Source organism: Oncorhynchus masou, chromosome 29 (assembly GCF_036934945.1).
Source record: "Oncorhynchus masou masou isolate Uvic2021 chromosome 29, UVic_Omas_1.1, whole genome shotgun sequence".
Lineage (NCBI taxonomy): Eukaryota > Metazoa > Chordata > Actinopteri > Salmoniformes > Salmonidae > Oncorhynchus > Oncorhynchus masou.
Genome location: NC_088240.1, coordinates 12,174,727 through 12,201,364, shown reverse-complemented (window position 1 = coordinate 12,201,364; position 26,638 = coordinate 12,174,727). Strand labels below are relative to the sequence as shown.

Genomic DNA, 26,638 nt, shown 5'->3' with positions numbered 1-26,638 from the left:
CTCAAATAACCAAATTCAACCTAGCTAATTTCCCAAAACATATGCAATTGTTTTTTACTATAGAGATTGCTTTTCAACATTAATACCCTAACATTGTTCCACATAATGGAAACAGTGCTCAAATTCATTGGTGTTACTTAAACAATCAAACCAGGAATCAATAACCATCAGAATCCATTATCACTATGTTTTACGATTCAGACATTCAGATCTCCCTTTCTCATAGCCAAATACAGTCCAAATGAACGCCACAAATCAATGATGTCCACCTAGCGAATCTGCTGCTAGTTAATTTAGCATCATTTTTTACTACCCTGACGATTTACAACTACTTTTAAAAACGTATTTTGACATTTTTTATCAACTTCTGAAAAGAGACATAACAATAATGCACGCATTTTCCTTCTAAAAGACACAAACGATCTTCTCCGTTACCCCCAGTCACAACATCATTTCCGTGGCGACAAAAGTGCCTTGCGAGTGATGTCATCAACAAGCGCTCAACCTAGAGCCGAGCCGCAACGACTTTCAATGAATTGTAAATAATTGTTGGCTGTCTGCAGAAACAGTAGTACGGGTTCGATAAACCAAACCTAATTCATTCCATCTGTTGAATCTTGAATTAGAATTTACAACATCAATCAACATCTCTCAATTCAATAAATTTATAAGAACATTTCGATGGGCACAAATCTATCGTAATTGTCTCTTCGTTATTATTTAGAATTCATTAGATTTAAATAACTGTCTCGTCTTTGATTCAGCATTTTAATTACGACTCTATTCCCAATACATTATTCAAACAGATCATTTAGTGAACTGACATCGTCTTGCATCAAAATTCGCTCCATCCTTATTTTGAGTTGAATGTATTAGTCTTTCAATTTGAACCAAACAAACAATTTAAAATGTTCAGTTTATATATTATACCAATACTAGTGACTATAACTTTCTCTGCAAAACATACAATTAGTTTAATTGCAACCAAAACTAAGAGATTTTTTTTTTAGTTAACACCTTGGCTGGGATCCAAACCCTGGACTGCAGTTTGTAAGACTGCTTTGCTCACCACTATACCACCAACTCTATGGAACTGAATGAGATTCTCTGCAAATAGACCCATTTTACAATTGTCTGTATTCATAACTCCGGCATCGGAACAACAGACAATAGCCCTAATTTAAAAGCCCAAAGTTTTCCTCAGCGAGGATTCTCATTAATCACGCTCTCTTTGTATCTGATCCCTTTTTTTTACCCGATTGTCGCCTCTGATCTTCCCCTTAGTTAAATTACAATCTTGGTGGTGACATTTGAAGGGAGTGTTACACTCCCGGGTGAAATGTCCAGTTTCGTTACAATTAAAACATTTTATCTTTTTCTTTTTTTACCCGATTGTCACCTCTGATCTTCCCCTTAGTTAAATTACAATCTTGGTGGTGACATTTGAAGGGAGTGTTACACTCCCGGGTGAAATGTCCAGTTTCGTTACAATTAAAACATTTTATCTTTTTCTTTTGACTCACCTTTTTTCCCTTTTTCTACCTCTATTATCCCTCCCTCGGCTTCAGCAGGCTTCAAGCTCATTATAAACTATTGTTCCTTGGGACTTTCAACATTAATATCTCAAATCTTACTTCTTAGACTAGCTTTCCCTCTCCACCTCCTTGGATATTACTTTTTTTCAGTATTGAATAGGTTCAATTTTTCCGTTCGCCTCGGTTACCCTGCCTTCTCACCAAGCCTAATTTATATTTAGGTATGTCTTTTGAATTAATGGCTATCCTATTTGTACAGAACGCCTGTCCTATCTAACAAAACTTACTATATCCCACCCTTAATAACCCTTCGGCTTGCAGAACCAGGATTTATTACGTTTTATTTTATTTATGGTAGTGCACCTTACCACGAGTCATTTCAGATCCGTTTCCTTCCTTCCTAACGATTTTGGTTAAAACACAAAGTAGAAACCTAGTGTATTTGTTCAGAATATTCAAGCACCTATCATTGATTAAATCCAAACTCCTTTAGCACATTCAATCAAAAATATCTTAAATAATTCCTCTCAAATTCGAGAATAAAGACTATTTACCTTCGTCCTGTAGACTAGGAAAAACAATGCCGGTTCGATTCCGTCACCTTCTCTGTCGCCTTCAGATCAATACCGGCCTGTTTTTTTAAACCTCAATCCAGAGGCCAGGTCTTTAAATAACGATTCAAGACCCGTCCGTGCACGGCTTTCGGATTTCCCTTCGGACGACAGAGGCAGGTTAGTGGAATCCGGCTCGAAGGACCAATTGTTCCTGTCATTTAATTATGCCAATGTGTTTTCATTAGTTGAAAACCCTTGATCTATTTTATGAGAATTTGTAAGATTCTTGTTTGCATAAAATAGACGTAGACCAGCCATTTCAATACTAGGTAACAGAATTTATTCTCAGAGCGCGCTTCCACGTTATCACGAGCAACAGTTTATATACAATAACATGACATAATTTCAATGCTCCTAAAATGAATCTCCTCCTCCAGACCGGGTCAAAGGGAACTTTAAAGGTTCATTCTGAGTTCATTCTGGCCCCCAGCACATACACAGGACACACAACTCAACTGAATTCACTTTTTGACCCCTCAACATTATCGATCACCACTTAGCTGACAGTTCTAATTAACAGAAAACCTAGGAATCCACTCACAGCCTTATCTAATACACCCCAGAGCTAAATTTCGTCAGTTCAACCATAGGTTAACTACAGTATCTGTTTACTTAATCCACAGACCATTCCTTTCTTCCTAGTTGGAATGGTGTTCATTAACTTTAATTACTCCTTGTCTGTGTCACACAATCCCTTCATATGAACTCATATTGTTAATCAGATATAATAAAACAGAGTATAAGTTTACTTAGTTACAGTTCCATTTAAAATGAGGATATTGTTATTTCATTTATTCATAATTATTCTAACAATTTTATACAACTCTGCAATTATTCCATCTACTCTTTAACTTCATTCACTATTATCTTCCCATCACTCATTTGTTTATCCTCTACATCAACTTGCACATCCACACTATCCAATATCTCCATTACACACCCCTCATCCACCTCCCCTTTCTTAAATAAATCCTTATAAAAATTCTGCACTGTTTCTAAAATCTCTACGTAATCATTGACAACTTCACCCTTTACATTTTCAATTTCTCTAATATATGTTCTCCTGTGTTTATTCTTCTCTAAACCAAGAACAAATAAAAGTAAATTTCTCCCCCTCCAAAACATACTTTGCCTTACTTCTTATAATTGCACCCTTACACTTATCTATTTCATATTTACTCAATTGTGCTTTTAAATCCAAAAACGTTTCTATATTATAATTAGGCTCACTTCCCCATTTCTTCATCCAATTTAGCTCTCAACTCATTTTATTCTCTTTTCATCCTACCTCTCTTTTTCCTTGCATATGTTATACTAAAAACGTTTTATTTTTTCCTTAACCTTGTCCCACCATAACCACTTATCATTCTTTTTCTGCTTATCCTCCATTTCACATGCTATCAAAGATTTAAGTTGTTTCCCATATTCCTCATCTCCTAAATACCCTGCATTCACACACCATATTCCACCCCTGTTCTTTCCTTATCTAAGCCCACTGAAAATGTTAAACCTGCATGATCACTAAAAGTTGTAAAAACATACTTAATATCTTTCATAAAATTCCTTAAACCTTATTTTATTAAAACCATCTATCCTTGTTTGTTTCAAATCCCCTAAAACCAACTGCCTTCTTGAAAATTATGTTTTGTCTGGATTTTCCTCTCTCCATATATCAATCATACATCACTTCTAAAAATAGCTCATCTTGTCATATCCAGTCTATCCATTTTAACATTAAAATCCCCAACTACAATACAATTTCCCTAACACCATTTTCCTGATTCTAAAAATAAATATTTGCGCTCTATTTCAGTATTAGGCGCATAAATATTTATAATTCTAAAAACCATACTCATATATTCAAAATCTAAAATGAAAATCCTCCCATTATTATCATTATATATATGTTTCACATTATCTACTACATCCTTCCTCAATAAAATAGCAACACCACTTGAATTCCTCCTGCGATTGTTAACAAAAATAAAATCTCTCCATATTTTTTAACTTCTAAAATACATACATTGTCCCAATGTGTTTCTTGAAGGCATAAAATATCTAAATTCTTCATTTTTACTATTCTTTGAAATGTTTCCATTGTTCTTAAACCATTCGCATTGATTTGACATAAAATTAACCATTCCAATAAATAATAATAAAAAAAATTCTACCTGTTGTCATGTTTTCTTCCTTTTCCGTTCTTTTTCACCTACACCGACGCTTTCCTCTTCCTGTAGCCTCCCCTTGTTCTATCAATCTTTTCCATGTCTTCTGAATCTGAAATTGACTCAAAATCCATTTCTTCCAACCAGCTCAAATTCTTCTTTCCTATGCCTGTTGTGCTTCCTGTATCCATTTCCGTCTCCTGTATCGTTGTCAGCGTCCCACTCCCCTCCACTTCACCTCCTTCCGAGGCACCCACATAGCCCGAGCCCCCCCACAAAAAAATCTGTGAGTCCCCAGTGCCTCCACCCAGCCCACTTCCCCCCTCCTCCTGAAAACTCCCTCCTCTTATTTCTGAATCCATACTGCTCCCTATTTAATTTGTTTTCTGTTCCATCTTCTCCCCTCTTCTTTTCTCCGTCTCTCCACCCTCCACCACGTCCTCGCCTCCATCGTCTTCTTCTGCTTGCGGTGATACATCAGCTTCCACAAAAAGGTCCTGGCTCACCTCCTCATTCACAACCTCTCCACAGTTGCACTCGTTAGTTCTCATCCGACATCCTTTGCAAAATGCCCTTTCCTTTCTACCTTTACATTTTCTTGCATAATGCCCTTGCTTCCCGCACTTATAACATCTGAATTCAGGGCAGTCCTTCAAGGCTGAATACAAAGCCTACAAACTCTGACCTGCTTATCGTGTATAACTCTAAAGTACTCTCCACCTTCAAGTGTGTCAAACTTTGCAGTATCTCGTGCAATCTGCTATATCCGTCCCTGGTCAAACTCTACTCCTAATTGGAAACCATGTCTCTTGCCATAATGTTTCTTTAATCATAAAGCCATCCATGAAGTGCTCTTTTCCTTTTCCATTTCTCATCGTGACCTCGTACTCTCTTTCTCCTTTTACTCTACATCCCACCACCTCTCCACACACCTCTTTAATCGCACGTAGTAATTCCATCGTTGTAACTTTATCTTCTCCCATCAACTCCACTGCCACTGTAAATTCTTTGCCATATTTCATTCCTCCTTCATCTCCATGTTTCTTCCTTTGAGCATTTTCTTTGTCCTTGTCCATTCTATTAGTCATTGCCATGTTGTCCATCATTGTAAATCAAACCGAGACCCAAAAGCTCTCCCCCAAGCAGTAAAACTGCAAAGGGGGAAAAATAATGAACCAAACTTAAACTTATTTAAATGCAAAAATTATAATTCAAAAAACATTGAAAATAACCAAAAATGCTCTCAAGCAAACACTCTCAAGGAAACAAACACTCACTCAAACTCAACCACCAAAACCTGTCTCACTTTCCAAACAGGAAGTGCTCACTGAGGCAGGTATGGACAATGAATAACTCTTGGTACACCATTTAAAGTCAAAGTGAGTCTGATAAACAGACATTGCATTTTCACCAATTAGATCAGCAGCTTGAACTTTGGGTCACTCAAAAAGTGGAAGAAATTACATATGTTGTAGCCATCACCTTTTAGCACAGAGAGTTGGATGAAATACAAACAAACCTGGCTAACATTTCAAAGCGAGGGCACATATTTCAGCCTTGCCAGTGAGAAAAAAAGGACAAATACAATGACTCCTGACAAATACATCATGAGCAACAGTTTCCCATGCAGCTATCCTACTTGCCAGAATAAATACACAAAAGCTCTGAATTTTGAAATCCTAGTGCATTGTTCTGTGCTAAGGAGGAGTAGTGCATGAATGGACAATTTCATATTGGAAGCGCAATGGGGCTGCGTTTCGCAACATGATGTTTCCACAAAATGCCAACGATGTTTGGCTACAGACAAATGTTTCCACCTTTCGAATGGTCCACAATGTCTCTTTCACAACTGACTTCAAAGAGCTTCATAAACCCGGTCAGTTGACTCAAGTCTTCCTCAAGCCTACCACCAAGCAAAAATTAAGCAACAGTTTATCATTAAACAAGACATATCAGGGGAGACCCCCACTACCATACCTTAAGGGAACATTTTGACATTTGCTGTATGGTTAGTGAGAAAGTCCATATTGCAAATGTACGGTCCCTTACTAGACGTCCGAAAACGTTTGTAAAATTCGCGGACGGCGTCGGGCCGAGCGGCAGGGCCGGACCTACCGAGAAGTCATCAAATGAACTTTGTCAGACATTCGGTTTCCGTTTTATAAAATAATCAAATTTTGGTCATTTTTCCGCTATCCCGGAAAATCCCACAAGAGGGCATAAGCAATCATATTGCAATTTGACAAAACATCACTAATCACAACGGGGCCTTATCTCGAAAACGGAAAATATTTCGAAGCCGAAACTTGGTGAGCGTAGGTTTGGCATAATGGGCAGTTGGCCCCAAACAAGGTGGCGTCTAGGCCTCCACGGTTTTTGAGTTATGGCCATTTCTCTGGGATTAAAGGTCCAAAATGAAAATAGAGAAATTATTTTTCCACTTCACGTCAAAGTCAAGGAGCCTCCGGTGTCAATAAAAAAAAAACGGCCATTTATCTATCGTCATTTAAGAGAAATCGTACAATGACAGATTGGTGATGTTCACAGAATTTTTTTTCAACAGTTACAGATCCAGTTGCAGGGTGTTCATACGAATCTTTTTAAAGTGTGCTGCGGAGCTCTGCGAGATTTCTGTGATTTTCTATGATTTTCTGCAATAACACACACTCACTAACCCCTCCGTAAATAACTCAGTTCTTAACGTAAAGACTTAAAACTCAGGATTCGGTAAAGGCATACCCCAATCAGGATGAGTTTATTTATAGCTTCCTGTGCAAATAGGAAGTGCCTTAAATGGTGTCATAGTGGCTGTTTCCAAGGGTTAAAAAGGTCCGATCTTTTCAAAACTTCATATGTGTGATTAGGCAACCCTCCTGAACTGTAAAATCAGTCATTTCTCCCAACAGATGTCAAAGAAAAGCTCTCACACACACACAGCAAGGATGGAGTGACAAGGTGCGGTGCTTAAAGACACAGAGATCAAGCAATGGCATAACCATAATCCCTAGGCCGTGCCGAGTTCAACGAGATATCCCACTTGACCGTAGCTCGCTCTCGGTCTAAGCACAGCAACCATTAGAACAGTAGGCCCAAAATGAAGCCTGCCCCACAATGTCATTTGCTTTTCAGTGACAGTGAGAGGGACCGTTAGGGTGAGAAACAAAATTCGACCTCTGGTACGTTCCCAAGGTCCTCCCGATCCGTGCAAGCCTAACCTTGACCGTGTGGCATTAACCCTTCACAGTTAAAAGAAGGTGTTTACATCAAACAGTTTGCATTGACTTCTCTCCCCATAGGAATACATTGCCTTCACCTCTAAATTCAACCTGATGCCTATGTGGGTTATGAATGCCTTATGAACCTGTCTTCTATGACAGTCCATCGGACCACTATGAGGTCTACCTGTGTCAATTCTAATCTTCCTGAAGCAACCGGAAGTGGTTAAAATCACCCAAAAGGTATTTGGATGTACATCACCTGCAAAGGTGAAAATGACTCTGCATTCAACCCTGTGTAGATCAGTCAATTCTCAACTTAAAGACTTAAAACTCAGGATTCTGTAAGTGGCTATGTCAATCAAGACATGTGTTTACTTATAGCTTCATGTGCCAACCGGAAGTGCCTTTAATTGGGTCACACTGTCTGTTTTGAAGGGTTAGAAAAGTCACATCTCTCCAAAACTTCATATGTGTGACTAGGTAACCCTCCTAAACTGTAAATCAGTCATTTCTCCCAGCAGATGTCAAAGAAAAGCTCTCTCACACACATACAGCAAGGATGGAGTGAAAAGGTGCGGTACTCAAAGACACAGAGAGCAGGCAATAGCATAAATATAATCTCTAGGCCGTGCCGAGTTCAACGAGATATCCCGCTTGACCGTAGCTCGCTCGGTCTAAGCACAGCGACCATTAGAAAAGTAGGCCCAAAATGAAGCCTGCCCCACAATATCATTTGCTTTTGGGTGACAGTGAGAGAACCGTTAGGTTTAGAAGGACAATTCAACCACAGGAATGTTTCTAAGGTCCTTCCGATCCGTGCAAGCCTAACCTTGACCGTGTGGCATTAACCCTTAACAGAAAAACAGTTTTTTTTGATCTCATAGAATACAATGATATCTCTCCCCATAGGAATACATTGCCTGCTCCCCAAAATTCAACCTGGAGCTTATATGGGTTATGAATGCCGTATGAACCTGTCTTCGGTACCAGTCCATCAAGCCACTATAAGGTCTACCTGTGTTGATTCTAAGCTTCCTGGACCAACCGGAAGTAGTGAAAATCGCCCTAAAAGTGTATATCCATACCCTGCCTGCAGTTTCATAGACATAGTGCATTCAACCCTGTGTAAATCAGTCAATTCTTAACGTAAAGACTTAAAACTCAGGATTCTGTAATAGAATACCCCAATGAGGATGTGTGTTGACTTATAGCTTCCTGTGCCAACCAGAAGTGCCATAATTGGTGTCTAGGGGGCTGTTTCGAAGGGTTAAAAAAATCAGATCTTTCCAAAACTTCATATATGTGATTAGGAAACCCCCATGAACTGTAAATCAGTCATTTTTCCCATACAATTTCAAAGGAAGACTAAATCACACACACACACAGCTTGGAAGGAGGGACCCATTGGGGTGCGTAGAGACATACACTCCCTGCATTAGTTAACCTTGTTGGAACTTTTAAAGAACCGTCAGACCTAGAGTTCCGAAACTTTAGAATCCTGTTCTAGACCTCAGGTCGATAGTGCGTGGTGAGTTACGTCGTCATCTAGAAGGTTCTCGGACCGAGAAACAGCCTCCGTACATTTGCAATGACTTCAATTCATTTTTGCATCACGAAAATGTCGACATTTAGAAATGTCCCAGAGTCACAAGACTAGGTGCATTAACCGTCTTCCAGGCCCATATAGACAGACCCCAACGTTTCTGTCCGATAGCTCATTCAAGGACCCCATAGCAAGTAATTGAAAAAGTGGATTTTCAGCACCAATTAGGGTTTTACTGACACCAAATGACCTATCGAATGCCTTATGAAACTTGGGATTCAGGTCATCAGCCTCAGCTAGGCCTACACATAACATAAGAAATGGACCCGCAGCTAGAACGTAACTACATGTTTTATGTTTTTTTTATGGTTTGAACCGAAAGGCGTTGTGAATTTTGGGCCAGCTCTGAAGTATGTGATAGTTGGCTACTAAACGAGTTGGGAAAAGTGGGTTTGGTGTCAGTTTGTATCAGTTTGGTGTCAGAATGATATCTAATTGACTGATGGACGGTGACTTGCTGGTGACTCTTGTCCATTTGCAATATGTTTAAACAAGGTATCATCACCAAAAGTGACATTCTGAAATCAACTAACGAGCGATGGAGAGGTACCAGAATCACTGCCCAGCCATCCCGAGTTCATCGGGTGGCAATTTTGTGTGTGCTGCTTTTTATAGCAATTTTGCATTCCTGCAAATGATGACTTTTATAGGAAATAAATCAAATTGTGTTTCATGGTGAATGGACCCATTGATGGTGTGTTTTCCAAATGCACGTGAATGTGATTCTATAGTGAAAAAAACATCACCAAATGGACATGATGAAATCAACACAACGAATGATGGAAAGGAACAACAATCACTGCCCGGCCATCCCGAGTTCATCAGGCCAGTCAATTTTGCATTTCTGCAGGATTTTTGAGCATGTCAAATTTCTTATGACATTTGGCCCCCACAAAACATATGCCTTATGCACAAGTAAAAAAAAAATTATGATAATAAAATATGACTAAAGTATGTTGATACAGTTCTTATACATGTGTGAATTGAGACAAATTAAGATAATTAAAAACGTCCATTGAAGATTTTTTGTGTGAAGTTTTTTATAAAATTTTGCTATTTTGGACTTTTGACTTTTGACTTCCTATGAAATCATATTCCAAATGGAGAAAACATATGCCTAATGCACAAGTAAAAAAATAAAATAATAATTATGATATTAAAATACGACTAAAGTATGTTGATACAGTTCCTATACGTGTGTAATTGACACAAAATTCGCTTCCAATTTGAAAAACGGTCCAGAAAGCACTTTTTTAAGGGTTTAAGTTTTTTATAAAATGTTACTATTTTTGACTTTTGACTTTTGACTTCCTATGAAATCATATTCCAAATGGAGAAAACATGTGCCTAATGCACAAGTAAAAAAAAAAAAAATGATAATAAAATATGACTACAGTATGTTGATACAGTTCTTATACATGTGTAATTGACACAAAAATCGAAAGAATTTTGAAAAACGGTCCAGAAAGCACTTTTTTAGGGGTGTGTGAAGTTTTTTATGAAATTTTGCAATTTTTGACTTTTGACTTCCTATGAAATCATATTGCAAATGGACAAAACATATGCCTTATGTGCATGTAATTAAAAAAAAATTAGGATAATGAAATTGGACAAAAGTATATTCATACAGTTCTTACACATGTGTAATTGACAAAAAAAAGCGAACACGCCCAATCTTGTCTGATCTCGGAAGCTAAGCAGGATCGGGCCTGGTAGTACCTGGATGGGAGACTGCCTGCGAATACCAGGTGCTGCAAGCTTTTTGTCCACTGGGGTGTGCTCTTGCATTATTTCATCAGCAACACTGCTTTGTAGTAAGCATTTGATGCTGAATTTATTACGATCAAAGTTCCTTGTGCTGTCAGGGAGCCTTTGATTTATGAGACAAATAAGAATATCGTTACTGAATGCAGCTTGTGTGTGCTTGGTACTCCTTCGCCCTGTTCAAATGATCAAAGGAAATAATGCTGGTGAGGAGTGGAACTGGACTGATGTCTGATGGCCCTGTGTTTTCCATGGTGGAATTAGAACCCTTCTTTTACGGAGTAAATCAAAAGCTCAAGAGAATGTGAGATGTTATCGATAATAAATCAATTGGTTTCATGCATTTGTCTGTGTGTGTGTGTATGTGTGTGTGTCTGAATGTGATTGTATTTCGTCACATTGCATACATTTGTGATATCAGACAGGTTAAGATATTAAAAAGTCATTGGAGATTTTTTTCTACAGTGTTGCATGATGGGAATCTCGTGCTTCACTGATATAGTCTAGTAAACAAAATAAACTACTTTTTCACCACTCTGTCTGCAAGTTCATTCCTAAACGGCATTTAACGCAGGTCGATGTGATGTGATATTATCAGAACACAAAGTGGTTACCGTCAGCCGAAAATGTTGGCACTGGAGAGAGTTGCCCTCCACTGATGTATTCAAGTCATACTTACCTGGCAAGGGAGATACTGTGATCAAGAAGGCAGTTCACCCAGGGCGAGGCTCAGCCATTGCACTCCGGCTGTGCTGACCCCTGCGAATTTCCCAAATGTGGAAATCTCGATTGCATAATTTATGGTAGTGGGGGACTGCGTTCGCGCTCTCCCCTGATATGTCTTGTTTAATGATAAACTGTTGCTTGGCGGCAGGCTTGAGGAAGACTTGAGTCAACTGACCAGGTTTATGAAGATCTTTGAAGTCAGGAAAGAGACATTGTGGACCAATCCAAAGAAACATCTGGAGCCAAACATTGTTGGCATTTTGTGGAAACATCATGTTGTGGACCAATGAAAGAAACATTTGTCTGGAGCCAAACATTGTTGGCATTTTGTGGAAACATCATGTTGTGGACCAATCGAAAGGTGGAAACATTTGTCTGGAGCCAAACATTGTTGGCATTTTGTGGAAACATCATGTTGCGAAATGCAGCCCCATTGCGCTTCCAATATGAAATTGTCCATTCATGCACTAGTCCCTCCTCGGCACAGAACAATGCACTAGGATTACAACATTCAGAGCTTTTGTGTATTTATCCTGGCTCGTAGGATAGCTGCATGGGAAACTGTTGCTCATGATGTATTTGTCAGGAGTCATTGTATTTGTCCGTTTTTTCTCACTGGCAAGGCTGAAATATGTGCCCTCGCTTTGAAATGTTAGCAAGGTTTGTTTGTATTTCATCCAACTATCTGTGCTAAAAAGTGATGGCTACAGCATATGTAATTTCTTCCACTTTTTGAGTGACCCAAAGTTCAAGCTGCTTGTCTAATTGGTGAAAATGCAATGTCTGTTTATCAGACTCACTTTGACTTTAAATGGCGTACCAAGACTTTTTCCTTTGCTTACGGCCATACCAGGCCTGAACCTGAACAGGCCTGATCTCGGAAGCTAAGCATGATCGGGCCTGGTTAGTACTTGGATGGGAGACTGCCTGGGAATACCAGATGCTGCAAGCTTTTTGTCCACTGGGGTGTGCTCTTGCATTATTTCATCAGCAACACTGCTTTGTAGTAAGCATTTGATGCTGAATTTATTACGATCAAAGTTCCTTGTGCTGTCAGGGAGCCTTTGATTTATGAGACAAATAAGAACATCGTTACTGAATGCAGCTTGTGTGTGCTTGGTACTCCTTCGCCCTGTTCAAATGATCAAAGGAAATAATGCTGGTGAGGAGTGGAACTGGACTGATGTCTGATGGCCCTGTGTTTTCCATGGTGGAATTAGAACCCTTCTTTTACGGAGTAAATCAAAAGCTCAAGAGAATGTGAGATGTTATCGATAATAAATCAATTGGTTTCATGCATTTGTCTGTGTGTGTGTGTATGTGTGTGTGTCTGAATGTGATTGTATTTCGTCACATTGCATACATTTGTGATATCAGACAGGTTAAGATATTAAAAAGTCATTGGAGATTTTTTTTCTACAGTGTTGCATGATGGGAATCTCGTGCTTCACTGATATAGTCTAGTAAACAAAATAAACTACTTTTTCACCACTCTGTCTGCAAGTTCATTCCTAAACGGCATTTAACGCAGGTCGATGTGATGTGATATTATCAGAACACAAAGTGGTTACCGTCAGCCGAAAATGTTGGCACTGGAGAGAGTTGCCCTCCACTGATGTATTCAAGTCATACTTACCTGGCAAGGGAGATACTGTGATCAAGAAGGCAGTTCACCCAGGGCGAGGCTCAGCCATTGCACTCCGGCTGTGCTGACCCCTGCGAATTTCCCAAATGTGGAAATCTCGATTGCATAATTTATGGTAGTGGGGGACTGCGTTCGCGCTCTCCCCTGATGTGTCTTGTTTAATGATAAAACTGCTGCTTGGCGGCAGGCTTGAGGAAGACTTGAGTCAACTGACCAGCTTTATGAAGATCTTTGAAGTCACTTTTGAAAGAGACATTGTGGACCAATCGAAAGTTGGAAACATTTGTCTGGAGCCAAACATTGTTGGCATTTTGTGGAAACATCATGTTGCGAAATGCAGCCCCATTGCGCTTCCAATATGAAATTGTCCATTCATGCACTAGTCCTCCTCGGCACAGAACAATGCACTAGGATTTCAACATTCAGAGCTTTTGTGTATTTATTCTGGCTAGTAGGATAGCTGCATGGGAAACTGTTGCTCATGATGTATTTGTCAGGAGTCATTGTATTTGTTACTCACTGGCAAGGCTGAAATATGTGCCCTCGCTTTGAAATGTTAGCAAGGTTTGTTTGTATTTCATCCAACCATCTGTGCTAAAAAGTGATGGCTACAGCATATGTAATTTCTTCCACTTTTTGAGTGACCCAAAGTTCAAGCTGCTTGTCTAATTGGTGAAAATGCAATGTCTGTTTATCAGACTCACTTTGACTTTAAATGGCGTACCAAGACTTTTTCCTTTGCTTACGGCCATACCAACCTGAACAGGCCTGATCTCGGAAGCTAAGCATGATCGGGCCTGGTTAGTACTTGGATGGGAGACTGCCTGGGAATACCAGATGCTGCAAGCTTTTTGTCCACTGGGGTGTGCTCTTGCATTATTTCATCAGCAACACTGCTTTGTAGTAAGCATTTGATGCTGAATTTATTACGATCAAAGTTCCTTGTGCTGTCAGGGAGCCTTTGATTTATGAGACAAATAAGAACATCGTTACTGAATGCAGCTTGTGTGTGCTTGGTACTCCTTCGCCCTGTTCAAATGATCAAAGGAAATAATGCTGGTGAGGAGTGGAACTGGACTGATGTCTGATGGCCCTGTGTTTTCCATGGTGGAATTAGAACCCTTCTTTTACGGAGTAAATCAAAAGCTCAAGAGAATGTGAGATGTTATCGATAATAAATCAATTGGTTTCATGCATTTGTCTGTGTGTGTGTGTATGTGTGTGTGTCTGAATGTGATTGTATTTCGTCACATTGCATACATTTGTGATATCAGACAGGTTAAGATATTAAAAAGTCATTGGAGATTTTTTTTCTACAGTGTTGCATGATGGGAATCTCGTGCTTCACTGATATAGTCTAGTAAACAAAATAAACTACTTTTTCACCACTCTGTCTGCAAGTTCATTCCTAAACGACATTTAACGCAGGTCGATGTGATGTGATATTATCAGAACACAAAGTGGTTACCGTCAGCCGAAAAGGTTGGCACTGGAGAGAGTTGCCCTCCACTGATGTATTCAAGTCATACTTACCTGGCAAGGGAGATACTGTGATCAAGAAGGCAGTTCACCCAGGGCGAGGCTCAGCCATTGCACTCCGGCTGTGCTGACCCCTGCGAATTTCCCAAATGTGGAAATCTCGATTGCATAATTTATGGTAGTGGGGGACTGCGTTCGCCTCTCCCCTGATATGTCTTGTTTAATGATAAAACTGCTTGCTTGGCGGCAGGCTGGAGGAAGACTTGAGTCAACTGACCAGAAGATCTTATGAAGATCTTTTTTGGAGCCAAGTCACTTTCGAAAGAAACATTTGTCTGGAGCCATCCAACATTGTGGACCAAACATCGTTGTGGACCAAGAAAAAGTGGAAACATTTGTCTGGAGCCAAACATTGTTGGCATTTTGTGGAAACATCATGTTGCGAAATGCAGCCCCATTGCGCTTCCAATATGAAATTGTCCATTCATGCACTAGTCCTCCTCGGCACAGAACAATGCACTAGGATTTCAACATTCAGAGCTTTTGTGTATTTATTCTGGCTAGTAGGATAGCTGCATGGGAAACTGTTGCTCATGATGTATTTGTCAGGAGTCATTGTATTTGTCCGTTTTTTCTCACTGGCAAGGCTGAAATATGTGCCCTCGCTTTGAAATGTTAGCAAGGTTTGTTTGTATTTCATCCAACTATCTGTGCTAAAAAGTGATGGCTACAGCATATGTAATTTCTTCCACTTTTTGAGTGACCCAAAGTTCAAGCTGCTTGTCTAATTGGTGAAAATGCAATGTCTGTTTATCAGACTCACTTTGACTTTAAATGGCGTACCAAGACTTTTTCCTTTGCTTACGGCCATACCAACCTGAACAGGCCTGATCTCGGAAGCTAAGCATGATCGGGCCTGGTTAGTACTTGGATGGGAGACTGCCTGGGAATACCAGATGCTGCAAGCTTTTTGTCCACTGGGGTGTGCTCTTGCATTATTTCATCAGCAACACTGCTTTGTAGTAAGCATTTGATGCTGAATTTATTACGATCAAAGTTCCTTGTGCTGTCAGGGAGCCTTTGATTTATGAGACAAATAAGAACATCGTTACTGAATGCAGCTTGTGTGTGCTTGGTACTCCTTCGCCCTGTTCAAATGATCAAAGGAAATAATGCTGGTGAGGAGTGGAACTGGACTGATGTCTGATGGCCCTGTGTTTTCCATGGTGGAATTAGAACCCTTCTTTTACGGAGTAAATCAAAAGCTCAAGAGAATGTGAGATGTTATCGATAATAAATCAATTGGTTTCATGCATTTGTCTGTGTGTGTGTGTATGTGTGTGTGTCTGAATGTGATTGTATTTCGTCACATTGCATACATTTGTGATATCAGACAGGTTAAGATATTAAAAAGTCATTGGAGATTTTTTTTCTACAGTGTTGCATGATGGGAATCTCGTGCTTCACTGATATAGTCTAGTAAACAAAATAAACTACTTTTTCACCACTCTGTCTGCAAGTTCATTCCTAAACGGCATTTAACGCAGGTCGATGTGATGTGATATTATCAGAACACAAAGTGGTTACCGTCAGCCGAAAATTTTGGCACTGGAGAGAGTTGCCCTCCACTGATGTATTCAAGTCATACTTACCTGGCAAGGGAGATACTGTGATCAAGAAGGCAGTTCACCCAGGGCGAGGCTCAGCCATTGCACTCCGGCTGTGCTGACCCCTGCGAATTTCCCAAATGTGGAAATCTCGATTGCATAATTTATGGTAGTGGGGGACTGCGTTCGCGCTCTCCCCTGATATGTCTTGTTTAATGATAAAACTGCTGCTTGGCGGCAGGCTTGAGGAAGACTTGAGTCAACTGACCAGGCTTATGAAGATCTTTGAAGTCACTTTTGAAAGAGACATTGTGGACCAATCGAAAGTTGGAAACATTTTGGAGCCAAACATTGTCTGCATTTTGTGGAAACATCATGTTGTTTTTGGAAACATTTGTCACCAAACATTTGAAAACATCATGTTGTGGACCAATCGAAAGGTGGAAACATTTGTCTGGAGCCAAACATTGTTGGCATTTTGTGGAAACATCATGTTGCGAAATGCAGCCCCATTGCGCTTCCAATATGACATTGTCCATTCATGCACTAGTCCTCCTCGGCACAGAACAATGCACTAGGATTTCAACATTCAGAGCTTTTGTGTATTTATTCTGGCTAGTAGGATAGCTGCATGGGAAACTGTTGCTCATGATGTATTTGTCAGGAGTCATTGTATTTGTCCGTTTTTTCTCACTGGCAAGGCTGAAATATGTGCCCTCGCTTTGAAATGTTAGCAAGGTTTGTTTGTATTTCATCCAACTATCTGTGCTAAAAAGTGATGGCTACAGCATATGTAATTTCTTCCACTTTTTGAGTGACCCAAAGTTCAAGCTGCTTGTCTAATTGGTGAAAATGCAATGTCTGTTTATCAGACTCACTTTGACTTTAAATGGCGTACCAAGACTTTTTCTTTGCTTACGGCCATACCAACCTGAACAGGCCTGATCTCGGAAGCTAAGCATGATCGGGCCTGGTTAGTACTTGGATGGGAGACTGCCTGGGAATACCAGATGCTGCAAGCTTTTTGTCCACTGGGGTGTGCTCTTGCATTATTTCATCAGCAACACTGCTTTGTAGTAAGCATTTGATGCTGAATTTATTACGATCAAAGTTCCTTGTGCTGTCAGGGAGCCTTTGATTTATGAGACAAATAAGAACATCGTTACTGAATGCAGCTTGTGTGTGCTTGGTACTCCTTCGCCCTGTTCAAATGATCAAAGGAAATAATGCTGGTGAGGAGTGGAACTGGACTGATGTCTGATGGCCCTGTGTTTTCCATGGTGGAATTAGAACCCTTCTTTTACGGAGTAAATCAAAAGCTCAAGAGAATGTGAGATGTTATCGATAATAAATCAATTGGTTTCATGCATTTGTCTGTGTGTGTGTGTATGTGTGTGTGTCTGAATGTGATTGTATTTCGTCACATTGCATACATTTGTGATATCAGACAGGTTAAGATATTAAAAAGTCATTGGAGATTTTTTTTTTCTACAGTGTTGCATGATGGGAATCTCGTGCTTCACTGATATAGTCTAGTAAACAAAATAAACTACTTTTTCACCACTCTGTCTGCAAGTTCATTCCTAAACGGCATTTAACGCAGGTCGATGTGATGTGATATTATCAGAACACAAAGTGGTTACCGTCAGCCGAAAATGTTGGCACTGGAGAGAGTTGCCCTCCACTGATGTATTCAAGTCATACTTACCTGGCAAGGGAGATACTGTGATCAAGAAGGCAGTTCACCCAGGGCGAGGCTCAGCCATTGCACTCCGGCTGTGCTGACCCCTGCGAATTTCCCAAATGTGGAAATCTCGATTGCATAATTTATGGTAGTGGGGGACTGCGTTCGCGCTCTCCCCTGATATGTCTTGTTTAATGATAAAACTGCTGAAAGAAGCATGGCGGCAGGCTTGAGGAAGACTTGAGTCAACTGACCAGGCTTATGAAGATCTTTGAAGTCACTTTTGAAAGAGACATTGTGGACCAATCGAAAGTTGGAAACATTTGTCTGGAGCCAAACATTGTTGGCATTTTGTGGAAACATCATGTTGCGAAATGCAGCCCCATTGCGCTTCCAATATGAAATTGTCCATTCATGCACTAGTCCTCCTCGGCACAGAACAATGCACTAGGATTTCAACATTCAGAGCTTTTGTGTATTTATTCTGGCTAGTAGGATAGCTGCATGGGAAACTGTTGCTCATGATGTATTTGTCAGGAGTCATTGTATTTGTCCGTTTTTTTCTCACTGGCAAGGCTGAAATATGTGCCCTCGCTTTGAAATGTTAGCAAGGTTTGTTTGTATTTCATCCAACTATCTGTGCTAAAAAGTGATGGCTACAGCATATGTAATTTCTTCCACTTTTTGAGTGACCCAAAGTTCAAGCTGCTTGTCTAATTGGTGAAAATGCAATGTCTGTTTATCAGACTCACTTTGACTTTAAATGGCGTACCAAGACTTTTTCCTTTGCTTACGGCCATACCAACCTGAACAGGCCTGATCTCGGAAGCTAAGCATGATCGGGCCTGGTTAGTACTTGGATGGGAGACTGCCTGGGAATACCAGATGCTGCAAGCTTTTTGTCCACTGGGGTGTGCTCTTGCATTATTTCATCAGCAACACTGCTTTGTAGTAAGCATTTGATGCTGAATTTATTACGATCAAAGTTCCTTGTGCTGTCAGGGAGCCTTTGATTTATGAGACAAATAAGAACATCGTTACTGAATGCAGCTTGTGTGTGCTTGGTACTCCTTCGCCCTGTTCAAATGATCAAAGGAAATAATGCTGGTGAGGAGTGGAACTGGACTGATGTCTGATGGCCCTGTGTTTTCCATGGTGGAATTAGAACCCTTCTTTTACGGAGTAAATCAAAAGCTCAAGAGAATGTGAGATGTTATCGATAATAAATCAATTGGTTTCATGCATTTGTCTGTGTGTGTGTGTATGTGTGTGTGTCTGAATGTGATTGTATTTCGTCACATTGCATACATTTGTGATATCAGACAGGTTAAGATATTAAAAAGTCATTGGAGATTTTTTTTCTACAGTGTTGCATGATGGGAATCTCGTGCTTCACTGATATAGTCTAGTAAACAAAATAAACTACTTTTTCACCACTCTGTCTGCAAGTTCATTCCTAAACGGCATTTAACGCAGGTCGATGTGATGTGATATTATCAGAACACAAAGTGGTTACCGTCAGCCGAAAATTTGGCACTGGAGAGAGTTGCCCTCCACTGATGTATTCAAGTCATACTTACCTGGCAAGGGAGATACTGTGATCAAGAAGGCAGTTCACCCAGGGCGAGGCTCAGCCATTGCACTCCGGCTGTGCTGACCCCTGCGAATTTCCCAAATGTGGAAATCTCGATTGCATAATTTATGATGGTGGGGGACTGCGTTCGGCTCTCCCCTGATATGTCTTGTTTAATGATAAACTGCTGCTTGGCGGCAGGCTTGAGGAAGACTTGAGTCAACTGACCAGGCTTATGAAGATCTTTGAAGTCACTTTTGAAAGAGACATTGTGGACCAATCGAAAGGCTGGAAACATTTGTCTGGAGCCAAACATTGTTGGCATTTTGTGGAAACATCATGTTGCCAACCAATGTGGAAACCATTTGTCTTTGAATTGTTGGCACTTTTGAAAAAGATGTTGAAAACTTTTGGAAACATTTGTCTGGAGCCAAACATTGTTGGCATTTTGTGGAAACATCATGTTGCGAAATGCAGCCCCATTGCGCTTCCAATATGAAATTGTCCATTCATGCACTAGTCCTCCTCGGCACAGAACAATGCACTAGGATTTCAACATTCAGAGCTTTTGTGTATTTATTCTGGCTAGTAGGATAGCTGCATGGGAAACTGTTGCTCATGATGTATTTGTCAGGAGTCATTGTATTTGTCCGTTTTTTCTCACTGGCAAGGCTGAAATATGTGCCCTCGCTTTGAAATGTTAGCAAGGTTTGTTTGTATTTCATCCAACTATCTGTGCTAAAAAGTGATGGCTACAGCATATGTAATTTCTTCCACTTTTTGAGTGACCCAAAGTTCAAGCTGCTTGTCTAATTGGTGAAAATGCAATGTCTGTTTATCAGACTCACTTTGACTTTAAATGGCGTACCAAGACTTTTTCCTTTGCTTACGGCCATACCAACCTGACAGGCCTGATCTCGGAAGCTAATCATGATCGGGCCTGGTTAGTACTTGGATGGGAGACTGCCTGGGAATACCAGATGCTGCAAGCTTTTTGTCCACTGGGGTGTGCTCTTGCATTATTTCATCAGCAACACTGCTTTGTAGTAAGCATTTGATGCTGAATTTATTACGATCAAAGTTCCTTGTGCTGTCAGGGAGCCTTTGATTTATGAGACAAATAAGAACATCGTTACTGAATGCAGCTTGTGTGTGCTTGGTACTCCTTCGCCCTGTTCAAATGATCAAAGGAAATAATGCTGGTGAGGAGTGGAACTGGACTGATGTCTGATGGCCCTGTGTTTTCCATGGTGGAATTAGAACCCTTCTTTTACGGAGTAAATCAAAAGCTCAAGAGAATGTGAGATGTTATCGATAATAAATCAATTGGTTTCATGCATTTGTCTGTGTGTGTGTATGTGTGTGTGTCTGAATGTGATTGTATTTCGTCACATTGCATACATTTGTGATATCAGACAGGTTAAGATATTAAAAAGTCATTGGAGATTTTTTTTCTACAGTGTTGCATGATGGGAATCTCGTGCTTCACTGATATAGTCTAGTAAACAAAATAAACTACTTTTTCACCACTCTGTCTGCAAGTTCATTCCTAAACGGCATTTAACGCAGGTCGATGTGATGTGATATTATCAGAACACAAAGTGGTTACCGTCAGCCGAAAATGTTGGCACTGGAGAGAGTTGCCCTCCACTGATGTATTCAAGTCATACTTACCTGGCAAGGGAGATACTGTGATCAAGAAGGCAGTTCACCCAGGGCGAGGCTCAGCCATTGCACTCCGGCTGTGCTGACCCCTGCGAATTTCCCAAATGTGGAAATCTCGATTGCATAATTTATGGTAGTGGGGGACTGCGTTCGCGCTCTCCCCTGATGTGTCTTGTTTAATGATAAAACTGCTGCTTGGCGGCAGGCTTGAGGAAGACTTGAGTCAACTGACCAGCTTTATGAAGATCTTTGAAGTCATCTTTGAAGTCACTTTTGAAAGAGACATTGTGGACCAATCGAAAGTTGGAAACATTTGTCTGGAGCCAAACATTGTTGGCATTTTGTGGAAACAAAGTCATGTGGAGCCAAACATGTGGAAACATCATGTTGCTTTAAATGCAGCCCCATTGCGCTTCCAATATGAAATTGTCCATTCATGCACTAGTCCTCCTCGGCACAGAACAATGCACTAGGATTTCAACATTCAGAGCTTTTGTGTATTTATTCTGGCTAGTAGGATAGCTGCATGGGAAACTGTTGCTCATGATGTATTTGTCAGGAGTCATTGTATTTGTCCGTTTTTTCTCACTGGCAAGGCTGAAATATGTGCCCTCGCTTTGAAATGTTAGCAAGGTTTGTTTGTATTTCATCCAACTATCTGTGCTAAAAAGTGATGGCTACAGCATATGTAATTTCTTCCACTTTTTGAGTGACCCAAAGTTCAAGCTGCTTGTCTAATTGGTGAAAATGCAATGTCTGTTTATCAGACTCACTTTGACTTTAAATGGCGTACCAAGACTTTTTCCTTTGCTTACGGCCATACCAACCTGAACAGGCCTGATCTCGGAAGCTAAGCATGATCGGGCCTGGTTAGTACTTGGATGGGAGACTGCCTGGGAATACCAGATGCTGCAAGCTTTTTGTCCACTGGGGTGTGCTCTTGCATTATTTCATCAGCAACACTGCTTTGTAGTAAGCATTTGATGCTGAATTTATTACGATCAAAGTTCCTTGTGCTGTCAGGGAGCCTTTGATTTATGAGACAAATAAGAACATCGTTACTGAATGCAGCTTGTGTGTGCTTGGTACTCCTTCGCCCTGTTCAAATGATCAAAGGAAATAATGCTGGTGAGGAGTGGAACTGGACTGATGTCTGATGGCCCTGTGTTTTCCATGGTGGAATTAGAACCCTTCTTTTACGGAGTAAATCAAAAGCTCAAGAGAATGTGAGATGTTATCGATAATAAATCAATTGGTTTCATGCATTTGTCTGTGTGTGTGTGTATGTGTGTGTGTCTGAATGTGATTGTATTTCGTCACATTGCATACATTTGTGATATCAGACAGGTTAAGATATTAAAAAGTCATTGGAGATTTTTTTTCTACAGTGTTGCATGATGGGAATCTCGTGCTTCACTGATATAGTCTAGTAAACAAAATAAACTACTTTTTCACCACTCTGTCTGCAAGTTCATTCCTAAACGGCATTTAACGCAGGTCGATGTGATGTGATATTATCAGAACACAAAGTGGTTACCGTCAGCCGAAAAGGTTGGCACTGGAGAGAGTTGCCCTCCACTGATGTATTCAAGTCATACTTACCTGGCAAGGGAGATACTGTGATCAAGAAGGCAGTTCACCCAGGGCGAGGCTCAGCCATTGCACTCCGGCTGTGCTGACCCCTGCGAATTTCCCAAATGTGGAAATCTCGATTGCATAATTTATGGTAGTGGGGGACTGCGTTCGCGCTCTCCCCTGATATGTCTTGTTTAATGATAAAACTGCTGCTTGGCGGCAGGCTTGAGGAAGACTTGAGTCAACTGACCAGGCTTATGAAGATCTTTGAAGTCACTTTTGAAAGAGACATTGTGGACCAATCGAAAGTTGGAAACATTTGTCTGGAGCCAAACATTGTTGGCATTTTGTGGAAACATCATGTTGCGAAATGCAGCCCCATTGCGCTTCCAATATGAAATTGTCCATTCATGCACTAGTCCTCCTCGGCACAGAACAATGCACTAGGATTTCAACATTCAGAGCTTTTGTGTATTTATTCTGGCTAGTAGGATAGCTGCATGGGAAACTGTTGCTCATGATGTATTTGTCAGGAGTCATTGTATTTGTCCGTTTTTTCTCACTGGCAAGGCTGAAATATGTGCCCTCGCTTTGAAATGTTAGCAAGGTTTGTTTGTATTTCATCCAACTATCTGTGCTAAAAAGTGATGGCTACAGCATATGTAATTTCTTCCACTTTTTGAGTGACCCAAAGTTCAAGCTGCTTGTCTAATTGGTGAAAATGCAATGTCTGTTTATCAGACTCACTTTGACTTTAAATGGCGTACCAAGACTTGTTCCTTTGCTTACGGCCATACCAGCCTGAACACGCCCGATCTCATCTGATCTCGGAAGCTAAGCCTGGTTAGTACTTGGATGGGAGACTGCCTGGGAATACCAGGTGCTGCAAGCTTTTTGTCCACTGGGGTGTGCTCTTGCATTATTTCATCAGCAACACTGCTTTGTAGTAAGCATTTGATGCTGAATTTATTACGATCAAAGTTCCTTGTGCTGTCAGGGAGCCTTTGATTTATGAGACAAATAAGAACATCGTTACTGAATGCAGCTTGTGTGTGCTTGGTACTCCTTCGCCCTGTTCAAATGATCAAAGGAAATAATGCTGGTGAGGAGTGGAACTGGACTGATGTCTGATGGCCCTGTGTTTTCCATGGTGGAATTAGAACCCTTCTTTTACGGAGTAAATCAAAAGCTCAAGAGAATGTGAGATGTTATCGATAATAAATCAATTGGTTTCATGCATTTGTCTGTGTGTGTGTGTGTGTGTGTGTGTCTGAATGTGATTGTATTTCGTCACATTGCATACATTTGTGATATCAGACAGGTTAAGATATTAAAAAGTCATTGGAGATTTTTTTTCTACAGTGTTGCATGATGGGAATCTCGTGCTTCACTGATATAGTCTAGTAAACAAAATAAACTACTTTTTCACCACTCTGTCTGCAAGTTCATTCCTAAACGGCATTTAACGCAGGTCGATGTGATGTGATATTATCAGAACACAAAGTGGTTACCGTCAGCCGAAAATTGGCACTGGAGAGAGTTGCCCTCCACTGATGTATTCAAGTCATACTTACCTGGCAAGGGAGATACTGTGATCAAGAAGGCAGTTCACCCAGGGCGAGGCTCAGCCATTGCACTCCGGCTGTGCTGACCCCTGCGAATTTCCCAAATGTGGAAATCTCGATTGCATAATTTATGGTAGTGGGGGACTGCGTTCGCGCTCTCCCCTGATATGTCTTGTTTAATGATAAAACTGCTGCTTGGCGGCAGGCTTGAGGAAGACTTGAGTCAACTGACCAGGCTTATGAAGATCTTTGAAGTCACTTTTGAAAGAGACATTGTGGACCAATCGAAAGTTGGAAACATTTGTCTGGAGCCAAACATTGTTGGCATTTTGAAACATCTTTGAAATGTGCCCGAGTCACTTTTGTGAAACATTTGTGGAGCCAAACATTGTTGACAAACATTTGTGGACCAATCGAAAGTTGGAAACATTTGTCTGGAGCCAAACATTGTTGGCATTTTGTGGAAACATCATGTTGCGAAATGCAGCCCCATTGCGCTTCCAATATGAAATTGTCCATTCATGCACTAGTCCTCCTCGGCACAGAACAATGCACTAGGATTTCAACATTCAGAGCTTTTGTGTATTTATTCTGGCTAGTAGGATAGCTGCATGGGAAACTGTTGCTCATGATGTATTTGTCAGGAGTCATTGTATTTGTCCGTTTTTTCTCACTGGCAAGGCTGAAATATGTGCCCTCGCTTTGAAATGTTAGCAAGGTTTGTTTGTATTTCATCCAACTATCTGTGCTAAAAAGTGATGGCTACAGCATATGTAATTTCTTCCACTTTTTGAGTGACCCAAAGTTCAAGCTGCTTGTCTAATTGGTGAAAATGCAATGTCTGTTTATCAGACTCACTTTGACTTTAAATGGCGTACCAAGACTTTTTCCTTTGCTTACGGCCATACCAACCTGAACAGGCCTGATCTCGGAAGCTAAGCATGATCGGGCCTGGTTAGTACTTGGATGGGAGACTGCCTGGGAATACCAGATGCTGCAAGCTTTTTGTCCACTGGGGTGTGCTCTTGCATTATTTCATCAGCAACACTGCTTTGTAGTAAGCATTTGATGCTGAATTTATTACGATCAAAGTTCCTTGTGCTGTCAGGGAGCCTTTGATTTATGAGACAAATAAGAACATCGTTACTGAATGCAGCTTGTGTGTGCTTGGTACTCCTTCGCCCTGTTCAAATGATCAAAGGAAATAATGCTGGTGAGGAGTGGAACTGGACTGATGTCTGATGGCCCTGTGTTTTCCATGGTGGAATTAGAACCCTTCTTTTACGGAGTAAATCAAAAGCTCAAGAGAATGTGAGATGTTATCGATAATAAATCAATTGGTTTCATGCATTTGTCTGTGTGTGTGTGTATGTGTGTGTGTCTGAATGTGATTGTATTTCGTCACATTGCATACATTTGTGATATCAGACAGGTTAAGATATTAAAAAGTCATTGGAGATTTTTTTTTCTACAGTGTTGCATGATGGGAATCTCGTGCTTCACTGATATAGTCTAGTAAACAAAATAAACTACTTTTTCACCACTCTGTCTGCAAGTTCATTCCTAAACGGCATTTAACGCAGGTCGATGTGATGTGATATTATCAGAACACAAAGTGGTTACCGTCAGCCGAAAATGGTTGGCACTGGAGAGAGTTGCCCTCCACTGATGTATTCAAGTCATACTTACCTGGCAAGGGAGATACTGTGATCAAGAAGGCAGTTCACCCAGGGCGAGGCTCAGCCATTGCACTCCGGCTGTGCTGACCCCTGCGAATTTCCCAAATGTGGAAATCTCGATTGCATAATTTATGGTAGTGGGGGACTGCGTTCGCGCTCTCCCCTGATATGTCTTGTTTAATGATAAAACTGCTGCTTGGCGGCAGGCTGGAGGAAGACTTGAGTCAACTGACCGGGTTATGAAGATCTTTGTCAAAAGACTTGAGTCTGACCAGGCTTATGAAGATCTTTGAAGTCACTTTTGAAAGAGACATTGTGGACCAATCGAAAGTTGGAAACATTTGTCTGGAGCCAAACATTGTTGGCATTTTGTGGAAACATCATGTTGCGAAATGCAGCCCCATTGCGCTTCCAATATGAAATTGTCCATTCATGCACTAGTCCTCCTCGGCACAGAACAATGCACTAGGATTTCAACATTCAGAGCTTTTGTGTATTTATTCTGGCTAGTAGGATAGCTGCATGGGAAACTGTTGCTCAT

General features: G+C 40.6%; 10 non-coding genes across 10 annotated transcripts; all 10 read left to right on the top strand.

Moving 5' to 3' along the window:
• The first annotated feature begins 11,570 nt into the window (after positions 1-11,570).
• Positions 11,571-11,734, top strand: LOC135521404 (U1 spliceosomal RNA). Its single transcript, XR_010452544.1, has one exon. It is a non-coding gene; the product is annotated as a U1 spliceosomal RNA (small nuclear RNA).
• A 1,519-nt stretch (positions 11,735-13,253) lies between these two features.
• On the top strand, positions 13,254-13,417 carry LOC135521403 (U1 spliceosomal RNA). Its single transcript, XR_010452543.1, has one exon. It is a non-coding gene; the product is annotated as a U1 spliceosomal RNA (small nuclear RNA).
• Positions 13,418-14,795: 1,378 nt separating this feature from the next.
• On the top strand, positions 14,796-14,958 carry LOC135521417 (U1 spliceosomal RNA). Its single transcript, XR_010452557.1, has one exon. It is a non-coding gene; the product is annotated as a U1 spliceosomal RNA (small nuclear RNA).
• Positions 14,959-16,393: 1,435 nt separating this feature from the next.
• LOC135521402 (U1 spliceosomal RNA) lies at positions 16,394-16,557 on the top strand. Its single transcript, XR_010452542.1, has one exon. It is a non-coding gene; the product is annotated as a U1 spliceosomal RNA (small nuclear RNA).
• A 1,499-nt stretch (positions 16,558-18,056) lies between these two features.
• On the top strand, positions 18,057-18,220 carry LOC135521401 (U1 spliceosomal RNA). Its single transcript, XR_010452541.1, has one exon. It is a non-coding gene; the product is annotated as a U1 spliceosomal RNA (small nuclear RNA).
• Positions 18,221-19,612: 1,392 nt separating this feature from the next.
• On the top strand, positions 19,613-19,775 carry LOC135521419 (U1 spliceosomal RNA). The gene has a single exon (XR_010452559.1). It is a non-coding gene; the product is annotated as a U1 spliceosomal RNA (small nuclear RNA).
• A 1,504-nt stretch (positions 19,776-21,279) lies between these two features.
• Positions 21,280-21,443, top strand: LOC135521400 (U1 spliceosomal RNA). The gene has a single exon (XR_010452540.1). It is a non-coding gene; the product is annotated as a U1 spliceosomal RNA (small nuclear RNA).
• Positions 21,444-22,872: 1,429 nt separating this feature from the next.
• Positions 22,873-23,036, top strand: LOC135521398 (U1 spliceosomal RNA). The gene has a single exon (XR_010452539.1). It is a non-coding gene; the product is annotated as a U1 spliceosomal RNA (small nuclear RNA).
• Positions 23,037-24,419: 1,383 nt separating this feature from the next.
• Positions 24,420-24,583, top strand: LOC135521397 (U1 spliceosomal RNA). Its single transcript, XR_010452538.1, has one exon. It is a non-coding gene; the product is annotated as a U1 spliceosomal RNA (small nuclear RNA).
• Positions 24,584-26,099: 1,516 nt separating this feature from the next.
• On the top strand, positions 26,100-26,263 carry LOC135521396 (U1 spliceosomal RNA). Its single transcript, XR_010452537.1, has one exon. It is a non-coding gene; the product is annotated as a U1 spliceosomal RNA (small nuclear RNA).
• The last annotated feature ends 375 nt before the right edge of the window (positions 26,264-26,638 follow it).